The following is a 15,357-nucleotide window of genomic DNA, read 5'->3' as shown; positions in this document are numbered from 1 at the left end:
TGGGTTGTTGTTGTTGTTGTTCCCTTGATTCTGATTCTGGACTAGGAACTGCATCAATGTGTTACGCTGCTGGATCAACTGGGTGAGCTCCGGTGGGAAGGTAAATCCGGCATCACGTCTCAAAGGCATCTGAGGTTTTTAGAAAAGATGAGATTTAAGAATAGAGGGGGTCTAAAGAGAAAACACTACCCATATGCACATGAGGCAAAAACAAACAATTCACTTCATTCAATCAATCAAACAAGGGCATACAATCGATCTAACTATCGCAAAAGTGCTCGGACTATAATATTTACATGGTGGACTACTACTACTGATGAGGTGGTATACTAGAAATATTCTTCGGTTGCAGACTCCATGATATCTGCTCCAGCTTCATCAACGTAGTCATCATCGCTATCATCTGGATCCGAGTCGGTGTCGTCGATGATGATGTAGTCTTCTGGGCGAATCTCCTTGGGTTCTTCTTCTTCTACTACTGGTGTAGGGCCTCCCATAAATATTCCAATCTTCATTGTTAGGTCGGCATTCTTATCCACTAATACTCCAATTTCCTCTTCATGATCTTCACGAGTAGCCTTGAGTTCTTCCTCCAGTTCCTGGATTCTTGTCCTTGCCTTCTTCAGATCTATCATGTCGGCACACATCTGGTTCTCCTGACGTCGAATGTGCTGGTTTAACTCCTGGATAAAAGCTACAATTGATCTATCCTTTCTGGTGCTGATCATCTCCCAGTGCTCATCTTGGCGCCCACAAATCTGGTAGATAGTATCCTTGAGATCATTTCGGTAGACTTCTCCAATGCGTCCCATGGCGATGTGAGCTGCCATGCTCTTTCCTAGACTCCAAGTTTGTGCACCAACAGAAAACTCTATGGGCTCAGTGACTGGCATGAACGTCCTTCCTGGAACTTGAACTTGAATCATCCAGCGCTCTTCCTCAGGTAAAGTGGCGTTGTAGGTTCCGGTGAAGCTTGGTACTCCTATGTTCAGATATCTAGTGACTTCCTTCAAATGACGTCCAAAGGGTGTATCTTCATCCGGTTGAGTGAACTTGTTCCTTGCATCCGCCATCCTAAAAGAGTAGAAAAGATGAGGAGTCAGAAAGAGAAGAGAGTGAGTAGTGATCTAGGTCTTTAGCTTAGTGGTCGTGTCCTACAGTCAACCTGGCTCTGATACCATCTGGTAGCGACCAGACCTCAAACGGTCCAATCTCTATGCTCCGGTGTCATCCCTGGATCAGTAATGCTGACACCACGCAGTACTTGAAGGATTTATAACAGAGTAGCAATCACACACTTATTACATTGAGTGTCTCAATAGAGAACTTATTACAATAAATATGGCTTAAGGCCATCTAATAACGATAACAGCGGAAGGCTTGGAAGATAAGTGAGTCCATCAACTCCAACGGCATCACTGAGTATAGAACCACGACCTAAAACTCCTTAATCGTCGTCTGAAAAGTCTGCAACATTAACGTTGCAGCCCGAAATGGGTCAGCACATGGAATATGCTGGCAATGTAACACATAGAGAGTAATGGAATGAAACAGCTATTCTATATGCATATTTGGCTGGTGGAAAGCTCTATGGTTACAGTTTTGCATAAAGCCAATTTTTCCCTACTGCAAAGGAATAAATTTATTTAACTATCATGGTGGTTGTTAAACATTGAGAATGGTTGATAGCATTCTCAATCCCAATTAAGCATCATCATTAAACAAACCCATCAAAATTAATTTTTATAGTAACATGTTGAGATTCACATGATAATCCAGGTACTAGATACTCAAGATGTCCATAACCGGGGACACGGCTAACCATGATTAGTTTATACACTCTGCAGAGGTTCGCGCACTTTTCCCCACAAGACTCGATCGCCTCCTTTTGGTTTCTCGCACTACATGGTGTTTGAGAAGACGGATGACCGAGACATAGTCTTTCAGAAGCGCTAGCACCTTATGATGGGTAGACCGTACCACCTACATCCCCTACATCTGCTAGTCTACCACTGTAAGAGTTCGCACGACTTAGTCAACTATGCTAGAGCCCATAATAGCTTGTGGCTGCACACGGAAGTTTCTAGCATGAATAATCTCATGATCCCTTTGAGCCTGGGTGGCGGTCCATAAAGAAAAACATGCAATCCTGGAATACCCATGTACCTCAATCCACCCAGATGTGTGTTTAAGTTGCCACCTTAAATAAACCATTAATTAACAATCACATCTGTCATGGATACACTCACCCAATCCACGTCTACTAGCATAGCATGGCATAATAAGAAAACATAGAACTCCCAAAGGTTTGATAATAAATAGGTAATAGGTACTACCTCAACTACTTCCCAAACCCACAATTTAATTAGATCCTAATCATGCAATGTGTAAGGATTGATCTAATGCAATAAAACTGGGTAGAGGGAAAAACATGATCAAAGTGTTACTTGCCTTGCTGATGATCCGGGAAACCTAGCGATTCGAAGTAGCAAGCGGCGCACTCCGGGTACTCTATCGCAAACAAACAAGCATACAATAAGTACTCACTAATGCATAGGTAAAACTCAAATAAGAGATCTAACCAGAAAGTTCAACTTAAGAACTCTGGTTGGCAAAAGAGTCAAATCGAACGAAGCAACGAAAGACAAAAGGCAAAAGAAACAGGCTTCGTTTACTATTCTGGATCTAAGGCAATTTTTACAGTGGCAAAAACTTGTTTAAGTTGGTTAAACGGAAAGAGGGTTTCGAAACGAAACTCCAGGTGTTTGAATCGCCTGATTACGATAAACGAGCGAAAAGTTAGACTAAAACGAAAATCGGATCAGAAATCGCGATCAGAAAAATCGTGGATTTAATCCGAGAAAAAGAAAAACGACGAACAGTTTAACGAAGGAACGTTCGTTAACTGAATCTAAATGAAGAACACGTTCGTTAAAACGAACAAACGAGCGAACGCTCGCTAATTAGCCTAAACCGGAAAAAAAACCGATCTAAAGAAAAAACGAAACTAAAAAAACCGAACAAAAACCGGCGAAAACCGAATGAAAACCGGCGGGTCAACCTCGGCGACTCGGCGGCGAGACGGGCGGCGGCGGCTCCGGCGAGGCGGCGGCGTCAGCGGCGGTGGGGTCCAGCGGGGCGGCGGCGGCGAGGGCGCGGGGCGGCGGCGAGGGCGCGGCAGCGGCGAAAGGCGGCGGTGGCGGAGGCGCGGGCTCGAGGCGGGCGGCGGCTAGGGTTTCGGCCCGGGGTGGGCTGGTGGCTTATAAAGGCTGAGGCCTGGAGGAGTCCGGGCCTAGCACGGCCCATAGGTCGGTTCAGACATTTTTTTAAATACTTACGCTTGGAAAAAAACAAAAGGACTACTAAACGGACTCCAAAAATCCCGAAATAAATTTTCACCGGCTTCTAAAATCAAGCCGCACAGAATGAACATTTATTTGGGGCCTAAATGCAATTTTGAAAAATGCGCATTTTTTTCCTAAATTCAAATAAAATAGCAAATAAAACCAAATAAAATCTTAAATGATTTTTTTATTAAATCCTCAATATTTCTTTATTTTTGGAAAGTCATTTTATTCCCTCTCTCATTTTTTTGTAATAGAAATAATTGAAGATAAAATAAATAAAATCAAAAGATCCTATTTTCAAAATTTGAGACAACTCAAATATGAAAATAATGAAATCCCCAACTCTCTCCGAGGGTCCTTGAGTTGCGAAAAATTTCTAGGATCAACCAAAATGCAATAAATATGATATGCAATGATGATCTAGTGCATAAGATTCCAAATTGAAAATTTGGGATGTTACAGGGAGCTAGGAGAGTCCAAATGAGGTGCGGTTTGCGGCCACGCGATCATGATCGAACGGCCTAGATGACAGAGGAGGTTTTGGTGGGTTTTTGGCCACTTTGGAGGGGTGTTGGGCTGCAACACACATGAGGCCTTTTCAGTCCCTCGGTTAACCATTGGAGTATCAAACGAAGTCCAAATGGTACGAAACTTGACAGACGGTCTACCGGTAGTAAACCAAGGCCGCATGACAAGTCTCGGTCCAATCCAAAAATGTTTAACACCCCCACACGAAAAAGAGGTAGAAAGGGACACCGGAGGACATAGGAGCGCCGGAATGCAAAACGGACAACAGGAAAAATGCTCGGATGCAAGAGATGAACATGTATGCAAATGAAATGCACATGATGACATGATATGCAATGCATGACACGCAAGCAAAGACAAGGCAACAACAAAGAATAACTGGAAGACACCTGGCACATCGGTCACGGGGCGTTACAACACTCCACCACTACGAGAGGATCTCGTCCCGAGATCTAGAATGGCACTGGCGGGACTACGGAAGAGAAAGGGGAGAGGTAAAGCTAAGTTGCTTCTTTGACAAACGAGTGAGACCAAAGAACCTTGACAAGGTGAAGCCAATTCGAGAGAAGAATACAACAGAGATAAATGAAGTTAACAATCTCCGTCAGAAAAGAGGAACAAGGAAGAGCAACTTCGGGCAGCACTCCGATTGAAAAGAAAAGGAATTGAATAAGAACTTGGTAAGATGAGAAGATACTTGATGATGACAACACACTGCCTCCGGAACTATTGAATGAATCGAGCAAGGGGTAAGAAAGATTTCAGACGGCACTCCGATTAAGAAGGGATCCAAACTTGACAGAATGGGAAGAACTTGAAAAGAGGGCATGATACTCCGGTTAAATGGATTATCACGAAAAGAACATGATCTTTGATGAAACAAGATGATGGTTGAAGAAAGAAATATCATAATGCCTCTGGAATGAAAGAATAGAAGTTGGATCGTCAGAACAAAAGAACGGAGAAGAAAACAACATCTTCTACCTTCGATGAGCTTGAAAAGCATCTTTAGGAGTAGAGTCGAACGAAATTGTTGGAAAAACCACCAACGAAAAGGATAAGCTTGATATGGGCTTATGGAGAACATCTCACAACTATGAGGTGAAATTCTGCCACTAACGGAAAAACAATAGATTGGACTGATATGAACAAGGAGATGAGAAGCTTATTTCACCGGAAGGATAAATGAAGAACTTGGTTCATATATAAGCACCATAAAAGTAACAATCCTTAGGGAAAGCTTCAGGTGAAATATAACCTAAGATAACTTCAACGAAGAGGTTGATGGATTTAAAATATCTCATTCTTAACAACATGTGAATCATGAAATATGAACTCAGATTATCAAGAATGGCATAATACCACCTCAAAAGATAAGGTAAAAAGAATTGCACTCCGGATTGCAAGAAGAAGAAAACTTGAAATATATCTTGGTGGATCATAGCTTCGAGAGATATCTTGAAGAACAATTGAAGAATGAAAAGAATCCTTGACGATCCACCATGAGGAACTCCGGTAATAAAAGGATGATCAAACAAAAGGAAAGAGAAGTTGAAAACACAAGGTGAAACCTTGTAATGATTTAGATGGATCTCCGTGGTGATATAATTGCGAGAGGTTGGAACTCCGATAAAGAAAAGATGAACAAAAGAAAATCAAGAATTTGATGAACCTCCGGAATAAGGAATTAAATCACTTGGCTGAAACAAGAATAAGAATTGCATTATGCTTATCCTTCATCAATTTAAATTGATGACGAGCAAACGGATTGGGCATACTACTTATTCTTGTTGAAAAGGATTAAGAGAGATATCGATAACTTGATAAGGTCTTCAACTAAACACTGGTAGGATTGAAACAACGAATGAATTGATATGATAAACAAGGAAGAGAAATCTTGAACGAACCACCGTAAGAATTGAAAATGAACGAAGTAAAAAGGATGAATCACCGGGTAAGAATTGTGAAATGAACGAAGATACTTGAGACAATCTAGATACATGAGAACGAATAGATCATGAACTGATTAGAGAATATTTGAATGATTCACCGGTAGGTTGGAGAATGTAACTGACAGCTGAGAATGAATAACCCTAAATTGATGGACTCCGGATAACCAACTGAGAAGACTCTTGAATTGCTCCGGATAGGTGAAAAGAACTCCCACAATCGAAAATAATTATGAGAGGATGGCAACAAGCTAGAATCACGAATCTTGAAGAGAATGGAGAAGGATTAAAGAGAAACTCTTCTTCAGTCTTCAAAATCCGAGAATGACGATGAGAAACACCACCAAGAATTGTTGAGACACTCCGGAATGAAGAATGGAAAGGTTGAGTCAATGGTGAAAAGAATTTGAAAGATATTGGAGAAGGCATATGACTGATGACAATTCATTCTTACATCACACTTTGGAAGATTTGATAATAGCTCTGGTAAAAGAATTAGAAGAGTCAGGTAAGATCCTGGGAAAAGACCTGTGGGTTAGGGCCCACTCAAAAGGAACACTGTTGAAGTGATTTAAAAGAGAGATTGCGCCGGTTGAATTAAAAGGCTTGAATGAGATAACATCCTCGAAAGAGCTTGAACGAAAGTAGAGTGGAAACACAAATCTTCTGAGATTTCTTCAGCACTTCGGAACAAATGTATAGTGAGAAGAGGATAGTTGAGAGGTGCACTGGCATGAGAAGGCATTTAAAACGAGGAAATAATATGATCAACAAAGCTTGAATTAGATCCACGGAGAAGATAAAAGAAATGAAGAATGATGAACTAGAAGCTCCGTTAGGATCTTCATGAGAATCACCAGATAAGAATATTGACGGAAAAGGATGGAGACACTTCACAAGAATAAAATGATACTTGATTAAGACATCGGATTCCTTGAAGAAAAGGGGTGGGTGGGCAGGAAAAACAAAGGCAACTTGGAGATGGATGAAACAAACACCGTTGAGAGGAACTGATACTTGATATAGCGGATGTTGAAATGATCGGATCCACTTGATAAGAAACACGCCGGTTGAAAAGACATTGAGATGACAAACTCAATGATCTAGAAGGATCGCATTCACATAGGAGTATGAGAACAACATTAGGGAAGGTATGGAATCAACACTTGACATTGAAGCAACTCGAATACCACAACTCAAAACAAAACAAAGGATTGGCTTGCAGAATAAGCCGGAACAAACATATGATAGAGATTCCGCCCAAAGTTTTCGTGGTGGGGCCTACACGGGCTCGATCGTATAGCACCATCATGTACAAGGCAGTGCACATGACATACGAAGCGTCCCCGAGTCGGCATAGCCAAGGACTCTTTAAGACACAACGAGACCACTGTAAAACCGACCGTGAATAGGCAGACCACTAGACGTCGAACCCCAATTTCATATCATACATCTGTCGGAAAGATATCCTAAGAGCTACTTGAATTGCCACTTATAAACTCCCGAAACTTTCTAGTTATGCAATCAGGTGTTGGGGATACAGGGGAAGCATAATATTTCACCCAAAACTAACAAATCATACATCCAGCTGTATCCTTCAACACATAACCAAGAAACCTTCAGAAATCGTTTACCTCAACCTTCGAAAAGCATCCGTTATACGAGTTATGGCAATACTCCCGAACTCCCGCCCCAGTACTGGGTGGCGTCGAGGTTATCTCACCAACAACTGCATAAAAGAGATTTTCGATGTCGGCGAAACTCAGGTATTCCAGAACTGCAATGATAAAATTGTGACGACAACACCTCGGAGCTCAACTCCCCGGGACACTGCCACAACCCCTAAATGTCAGGAGGCACCAAGAACAATGTTCTCGTCACAAAACCATCAGAACGATTCCAAGGTACCCGCGTGATCGTAAATTTTTTTAGTGAAATTTGAGAAAAGAAGAGTCAAAACTCTACGTCAGGATGCCTCACCAGAGCGACGAAGGGACTGAGGAGTAAAAAGAATTCCTACTCTCCGATATATATAATCCTAAATGACTCAAAACATTTTTCTAGACTCAACAACGCCAGCGATTCGATCAAGCAGGGGGCTCCTAAAGTCGGGGATGGCTTTGATACCAACTTGTAACGCCCACGATGCGGCTATATCTCCCACGTGTCGAAGCATGACTTAGAGGCATAAATGCATTGTAAGCAATGTCGCAAGTGAGGTAATCTTCACACAACCCATGTAATACAATAAGGGAAAAGGTACGTAGTTGGCTTACAATCGCCACTTCACACAATTACATGAATAAAGCATTACATCATCCAGATACAATCAAGGTCCGACTACGGAACTCAAAATAAAAGAAGACTGCCCCAAATGCTACACAGATCCCCGATCGTCCCAACTGGGCTCCACTACTGATCGACTGAAACGAAACAACACAAAGGTCAAGATCTTCATCGAGCTCCTCCTTGAGCTTGGTTGCGTCACCTGCTCGGTAACATCGGCACCTGCAAACTGGTTTTTGGAAGTATCTGTGAGTCACGGGGACTCAGCAATCTTACACCCTCGCGATCAAGACTATTTAAGCTTATAGGTAGGGTAAAGGTATGAGGTGGAGCTGCAGCAAGCACTAGCATATATGGTGGCTAACATACGCAAATGAGAGCGAGAAGAGAAGGCAAAGGCACGATCGATGAGCTATGATCAAGAAGTGATCTTAGAACAACCTACGTTCAAGCATAACTCCAACACTGTGTTCACTTCCCGGACTCCGCCGGAAGGAGACCATCACGGCTACACACGCGGTTGATGCATTTTAATTTAAGATAAGTTTCAGGTTTTCTACAACCGGACATTAACAAATTCCCATCTGCCCATAACCGTGGGCACGGCTTTCGAAAGTTCAATCCATGCAGGGGTTTCCCAACTTAGCCCATCACAAGCTCTCACGGTCAATGAAGGATATTCCTTCTCCCAAGACAATCCGATCAGACTCGGCATCCCGGTTACAAGACATCCTCGACAATGGTAAAACAAGTCCAGCAAAGCCGCCCGAATGTGCCGACAAATCCCGATAGGAGCTGCACATATCTCGTTCTCAGGGCACACTCAGATGAGACTAGCTACGATTAAAACCAACCTTCAAGTTTCCTTGAGGTGGCCTCGCAGGCAGCTCAGTTCGGACCAACTCAGAGGAGCACTGGCCCGGGGGGGTTAAAATAAAGATGACCCTCGAGAGCGCGACTCCCAAGGGAAAAGTAGGTGGTGGTGAGGCAAATGGTAAAACCAAGGTTGGGCCTTGCTGGAGGAGTTTTATTCAAAGTGAACTGTCAAGGGGTTCCCATTATAACCCAACCGTGTAAGGAACGCAAAATTCGGGAACATAACACCGATATGACAGAAACTAGGGCGGCAAGAGTGGAACAAAACACCAGGCATAAGGCCGAGCCTTCCACCCTTTACTAAGTATATAGATGCATTAATTAAATAAGAAATATTGTGATATCCCAACAAAATATCCATGTTCCAACGAGGAACAACTCCAATCTTCACTTGCAACTAACAACGCTATAAGAGGGGCTGAGCAAAGCGGTAGCATAGGCAAACAACGGTTTGCTAGGACAGGGTGGGTTAGAGGCTTGGCTTTAGCAATATGGGAGGCATGACAAGCAAGTGGTAGGTATCGCAACATAGGCATAGCAAAATAGCGAGCAACTAGCAAGCAAAGATAGAAGTGATTTCGAGGGATGGTCATCTTGCCTGAAATCCCGCAAGGAAGAAGAACGAGTCCATGAAGAAGACAAATGGACGTAGTCGAACGTTTCCTCACAAACGCGACGTTATCGGAACCAACCCGAAGAAGCAACACCGGAAAGAAGCACACAACATAGTAAACAACCAACACATGAACATGGCATGATATGCGGGATGCGGTATGCGGTGCATATGCATGATTTGGAAAGGAATGATTGAACCTGGCCTCAACATGGAAATCCAAGAGTGCCACTGGAAAGTTGAGTTGATTTCAGTCAAAATCGATATAAAGATCACCGGAAACGGATGCACGGTTTGGAAATGGCAAGCAAAACAAATATGGCACCAGTCTGCGATAATCAGCATGAAGTCATCTAAATACATCAAGAACAACATGCTACAGCACTCCAACATAGCAACAAAATACATGGCAGGGATCCACACATGATGCTTGACAAAATATGAACACTGGGCTATGGCTAGTTCACTCAATAATAGGTTCAAACAAGCATGGCAAAAGTGCAAAAGATAACAGGTTTCAGACAGTGAAATTAACCACAAGTCAGGAATTTAACATCTGGGAGCAATGTTTAGAGCACGATAACTACATGCTACAGGAACATATCATGGCAAAGCAAGGCTTCAAATGAAGCTACTCAAAGCATACAACAAAAGTACCTTAGTGACAATGAGCCAAAAGGGATCAGAAAATACAATTGCAAGCATGTGAACATAGCAAAAACATAAACATATTCAGACTTAGTGAAAAACTGGAGCATTTAAAACAGATATCAAGTAGGCATGTTTACGAGCTCGATGCACTCACTAAAAAGCATGGCATGATAATCTAAGCATACACCCAGCAAGTAGGCATGGAATAGAAGCTAGACATGGGAAGAACAACAACATAGCATGCACGGATCAACAACAACAAGCTCGGCAAAATCGCTAAACATGTTAACAATCTGCCAGGAACATTTTATAGCAAAAGTAGAGCTCGATTGACTCAAGCTAGGTTGCTCCATAATTGCAAACAAAGACATGGATGGATAGATCACAACAATATCTACAAAACATCCTTACTGATCATGCTCAAAAGAGGCACCGATCACTAGGAAACAACATGAACACATGGCATAAAAATAATGGCAGGGCAAGGACTTGGTGAAATTCTAAGTCCCTGAAATCAGCATCATTGAGTAAGCTACTTTGCATGCTTGTGCTAGTCACCACAAAGATCACAAAAATACATGGCATACACCCCTGTAAAGATGGCATGGCATATAACAAAACACATGTAGAGCTCAGGATCATAACATGCACACATTAATCATGGCAAAAATGACAGAAGTGCATTTGCTGAAACAGATATGAAACTATCCTCATATAGCCCTCTTCCAACAGCATTTTGGGCATCAAGATGAGCGCAAATGAAAATCATGAAATGAGATGAAATAATGTACTCGTCGAGGCGAACATTTTGATATGCTACATGCACGAATCAGAGCAACGGTGATGAAGTTATGATGCGATGAAAATGCATAAAACTTATTGGGACTTAGTCAAAAATTAGACCTCTCCGAGAAAGTCAACCCGGGACGGAGATGTACAGGACGGAGGGATCCGGATCCGGACGGAGGCCGTGTTTGGATGGACGAGTGGGTGGATCTGATCCCACTCGGACCAGATCTGACCGAAGAAACTCCGGTGAGGGGAGGCCCTTCCGGCGATGAACGGCGACAGGATTCGGCGAGCACCGGCCAGAGGCGGGCACCGCGGGGAGGATCGGTGACGGAGGGCGCGGCAGGGGCGCGAAAGGCGGCCGGTGAGCTGTTGTCGCCTACGACGAGGACGAAGGGGCGACGAGGTGGCCGCGGGCGGCGCCGGCGAGCCCACCGCGGCGGAGCTTGGCAATGGAGGCGAAGGCACGGTGCGGGGAGGCGCGAGGAGGCGGCGTACGGTCAGGCGGCGGCGCGAGATCTGGCCCGGTTCGGCCCCACGCGGGCCGGATCTGAGCCGGCGGGCTTCAGCGGTGGGGAGGAGAGAGGAGGTCCGGCGGGATGACGTGTCGTGCCCTGATTGGTCCGGCACGGCGGCATGGACATGTCCGGCGCTGGGATGTTTTGTCCGGTGGCGCGAGGTAGAGGACCGCGAATTTCGGAGGGGATCACATATATATAGGTAGAGGGAGCTAGGAGATTCCAAATGAGGTTCAGTTTGCGCCCATGCGATCGTGATCGAACGGTCTAGATGATGGAGGAGGTTTAGGTGGGTTTTCGGCCACTTTGGAGGGGTGTTGGACTGCAACACGCACGAGGCCTTTTCGGTCCCTCGGTTAACCGTTGGAGTATCAAACGAAGTCCAAATGGTACGAAACTTGACAGGCGGTCTACCGGTAGTAAACCAAGGCCGCATGACAAGTCTCGGTCCAATCCGAAAACGTTTACCACCCCCACATGAAAAAGAGGTAGAAAGGGACACCGGAGGACATAGGAGCGCTGGAATGCAAAACGGACAACGGGAAAAATGCTCGGATGCAAGAGACGAACATGTATGCAAATGAAATGCACATGATGACATGATATGCAATGCATGACACGCAAGCAAAGACAAGGCAACAACAGCGAATAACTGGAAGACACCTGGCACATCAGTCACGGGGCGCTACAAATACTCTACCCTCAAAAATTGTTGCGATCCCCTATACTTGTGGGTTATCAAGACTATTTTCTGGCACCGTTGCCGGGGAGCATAGCTCTATTCTTTGAGTCACTTAGGATATATATCTTCTTATCATTATGAGGAACTTGAGAGATCCAAAAACCTAGATCTATCCCTCAACTACGAGGGGAGGTAAGGAACTGCCATCTAGCTCAACACTTGATTCACCTTCTGTTTTGAGTAAGCTTGCGACACCTAAAACTGCTTTGATAAAATGTGGTTTGACAAAAACTTTTGAGTGTTTTGTCTTTGCTTTGATTGAATGTTTGACTGTTGTTTGCAAGTGCTCTAAAAATCAAATAAATTCTCCAACTCTTATACTCCTTCTCCTTGATCCAAAAACCTTGCCCAATGATCATGCCATGTGTATGGGACATAAAAATAATTTCTTACAAAAATAATTTGGCCGAATAGTATTTTCAAAAAATTAGTTTTTCAAAACCCCCTAAATTGAGGTTTGCACTGCAAGTACTTAATTAAAGGCAGTAAAAATCTTTACAAAAATATATTCGACTCATATTAGATATAGGATACCCAGAAACCACAAAAATATAATTTTGAAAGTTATTTTCCTATTTTATTTAAAGGGTTTTTCTTAAGGCCAGAAATGGTCTTTAATAGGTTAAAATTATTTTAAATCTTTAAAAATATTTGAAAAAATTAGGGAGGCTCAATGGACATATATTTTCCACATATATGAGTTTGAACATATGGTCATGATCAAAATATTGGACAAAACCCTCCAGAACCATTTCAGCTCATTTCAAATATTTGAAATATTTCTATAAGAAATATTTTTAAATAATTCCAAGAAAATTCTAGCATGTCACATATGACATGTTTGATGATCTTGCCAAGTCTCATGTCATGGAGAACAGTATAACCCTGTGAAACCCTCTCAAAACCACTTCTGTCCTTTTTCAAGTTTGAATAGCTTTGCACTGCCAAATATGTCCAAATGCTCTCACACTTAGTGCACATGCTCAAATGGTGTAATAATGCATCTAGGCCAAGTGGCACAAGTTGGAGAACAAGTTAACTTGATCAAAGAGCCCCAAAACCCTTCCTGTCCAGAATCAAATTTGAACAACTCTACATTGGCAACTTTCTCATTTTGACCCCAACTTTTGTGGACATGTTCAGAACATTAAATTATGGCACCACACTAAGTGGTGCATCAAGGAGAATAGTTTTGCATGACTAAATCTTGAAAAATCCATTTCTGTTAATTTCTAGGGTTTACAAAAGTTGCATTGGCAACTTTGCCCAAATGAACTCAATATTGGTGGGACCTCTTATTTTCTCAGGCCATTTGACCCTGTCAAGCCTCATGACAAGGGAAGTCCATTTGCTTGCCCAAACCTACATCAAACACCTTCTGGCAGAAACTTAAAATGCATGTTTGGGCCTCTTCCACTAATCCAAATGAGTTCTCCTCTTTACCACAGCTCCTGCTAACCTCCCTCTACCTCTGGCATTTAGCACAAGTCAATGCTTATTGATCAAGGGGAGGGAACCACCAATTTTCTATTGTGGACAGCCCCATTTCCACTCTTCTCCTTCCTCTCTCTTCACCCACTGGCCACCCAAAGCATCCAAGGCCAAGATCCCTTCCTTAGAACCCCCCAAATAATATTGGACATGCAAGGGCGCGCCCACAAGCATAGAAAATGGCCTGGACAGCCATATGGGCGCTCTGGAGCACGCTACAGTGCGCTCCCGCACTTTAGCCGCCCCCTGCCAAGCAGCTCGGGCCTCCCTGGCGCGCCCGACGATGCTCCTCGGCGTCCTCAACACGCCACGGCCTGGTACCCCTCCTCCTTCTCCCTGCTCCTGCCTCCTCTCGCACGCGCACCGGCCGTCCGAGCGCTCCAATAGGCAGCCTCACACGCGCGATGCTCTGGCCCTTCCCCGCTATCTCTCTTCTCTCCCCTCGCCCTAGACCAACCCCACGAGCACCCCAGACACGCCCACGCACGCCCCCGTGGCTTGCAGCAATGGCAATAGCCTCGTCGGCGCATGAGCTCACGGTGCACCATCGCCCCGCCATAAAAGGCCATCCCCGAGCCCTCTCTGGCCTCGGTTCACTCCCTCTTCCCCCAGCAACCTCCTTGAGCAGCCTGATCCTCCTCCTGCACCTTCCTTCTCCTCCTACCACCGCACGGCCGCCGCTTCGGCTCGCTCAAATTCGAGCAACACCGAGCTCACCTCCCTCCCTTTCCTCCACACTAAGGCTCCCCGTGGTCCGGCGAACCTCCCCACCTCCTCGAACCGTCGCAGGGATGCTCAAACGCCGAGAGCCACGGATGGCCGACGACCTCCCCCACCACCGTCAAAGCTACGGTCACCTCGGCCCCCTCCGGCGGCCGTGACCTGCAGCAGCGGATGCGCCGCTCCGCGCTGAGCTCGCCCATAGGCGGAGCGCCGCGGGAGACGACCGGAGCCACCGGCTATCGCCGGACGAGCGCCGACGTGCGCTCTGCCTCCCCTGCTCTGCCTCGAGCGGGAGGTAGAGGACGACCGCCCCGCCAGCTAGCAGGGGGCTCGCCCGTCAGCGGCAGAGGCGACCGAGTCGGCCCACCAGTCGGGTTAAGTGGAAACGGCTTCGGTCCGATCCGCTTGCCCCGCTGGGTCGCGCCTTCCCGCAGTATGCCTTCGGCGTCACCACCTCTGCTCGCGCAGCCGAGCCGCTGGGCCGGACCACGGTCTATCAGTCGCCATGTGCGCAGGATAAGGTTAAAGCCTTATTTCCTTTTTCTTTTTCCAGTCAACTTCAGAAATCCATAAATAATTCAAATTAACTCCAAATTTGATGTTTCAAATTTCTAGTAGTTTCTAAAATCATTCCCAATCACATGGTGCTATTTTCACATTTTTACAGAAGCATTTCCTTCAAAAATATTTATCAAATCCTATTTTTCCTATTTCTGTGATGAACTTTAGAAAATCACAGAGGGCTCAAAATTGATCGAAATGCCATGATTCAAATTCCTAGATTCTTCTAAGTTCATACCTTAGTTTATGAACATTTTTCTTAATACTTTCTGTAACCCACAAA

Source organism: Triticum urartu, chromosome 2, assembly GCF_003073215.2.
Source record: "Triticum urartu cultivar G1812 chromosome 2, Tu2.1, whole genome shotgun sequence".
Classification (NCBI taxonomy): domain Eukaryota; kingdom Viridiplantae; phylum Streptophyta; class Magnoliopsida; order Poales; family Poaceae; genus Triticum; species Triticum urartu.
The sequence above is the reverse complement of the archived record's forward strand: the minus strand, read 5'-3'. Positions refer to the sequence as shown.